Source organism: Theropithecus gelada, chromosome 8 (assembly GCF_003255815.1).
Source record: "Theropithecus gelada isolate Dixy chromosome 8, Tgel_1.0, whole genome shotgun sequence".
NCBI classification, from domain to species: Eukaryota; Metazoa; Chordata; class Mammalia; order Primates; family Cercopithecidae; genus Theropithecus; species Theropithecus gelada.
In genome coordinates, this window is record NC_037676.1 from 72,150,035 (window position 1) to 72,151,421 (window position 1,387).

The following is a 1,387-nucleotide window of genomic DNA, read 5'->3' on the forward strand; positions in this document are numbered from 1 at the left end:
TTTGGAAATACAGAGAACACCACAAAGATACTCCTAGAGAAGAGCAACCCCAAGACACATAATTGTCAGATTCACCAAGGTTGAAATAAACGAAAAATTGTTAAGGGCAGCCAGAGAGAAAGGTCGGGTTACCCACAAGGAAAGCCTATCAGACTAACAGCAGATCTCTCAGCAGAAACTCTACAAGCCAGAAGGGGGGGGGCCAATATTCAACATTGTTAAAGAAAAGAATTTTCAACCCAGAATTTCATATCCAGCCAAACTAAGCTTCATAAGTGAAGGAGAAATAAAATCCTTTACAGACAAGCAAATGCTAAGAGATTTTGTCACCACCAGGCCTGCCTTACAAGAGCTCCTGGTGGCCGGGCTGGGCCGGGCCGGGGGCGGCAGGGGGCGGCTTGGCCACACTGGGGGCCAGGCTTAGTGCTCACACCAGTCCGCCACCCCCAGGACATGTTCCTCATGATCTGGCGCCACAAGACCACCATCTTCATGGACGCCAAGCAGTCCAGCACAGTGTTCGAGCTGAAGCGCATTGTCGAGGGCATCCTCAACCTGCCTCCTGATGAGCAGCGGCTGTACAAGGATGACCATCTTGGATGATGGCAAAATACTCGGTGAGTATGGCTTCACCAGTCAAACAGCACGGCCACAGGCCCCAGCCACAGTGGGGCTGGCCTTCTGGGCAGATGACACCTTTGAGACTCTGTGCATTGAGCCGTTCTCCAACCCCTCCAAGCTGCCTGATGTGATGAAGCCCCAGGACTCGGGAAGCAGTGCCAATGAACAAGCCATGCAGTGAGGACCCCCAAGAGGCCCATTGCCCCCAATAAAAGAGATTTGGGAAAATAAAAAGAAAGAGCTCCTGAAGGAAGCACTAAACATGGAAAGGAACACCCAATACCAGCCACTGCAAAAACATGCCACATTGTAAAGATCATCGATGCTATGAAGAAACTGCATCAACTAACCAGGCAAAATAACCAGCTAACATCATAATGACAGGATCAAATTCACACATAACAATATTAACCTTAAATGTAAATGGGATAAATGCCACAATTAAAAGACATAGACTGGCAAATTGGATAAAGAGTCAAGACCCATCAGTGTCCTGTATTCAAGAGACCCATCTCATGTGCAGAGACACACATAAGCTCAAAATAAAGGGATGGAGGAAGATCTACCAAGCAAATGGAAAGCAAAAAAAAAAAAAGCAGGGATTGCAATCCTGGTCTCTGATAAAACAGACTTTAAACCAACAAAGACCAAAAGAGACAAAGAAGGCTGTTACATAATGGTAAAGGGATCAATTCAACAAGAAGAGCTAATCTTCCTAAATATATATGCATCCAATACAGGAGCACCCAGATTAATAAAGTAAGTC

The 1,387-nt window shown here is 46.2% G+C and overlaps 1 pseudogene; it reads left to right on the plus strand.

Moving 5' to 3' along the window:
• Window positions 1-453: 453 nt before the first annotated feature.
• On the plus strand, window positions 454-840 carry LOC112630612 (annotated as a pseudogene).
• The last annotated feature ends 547 nt before the right edge of the window (window positions 841-1,387 follow it).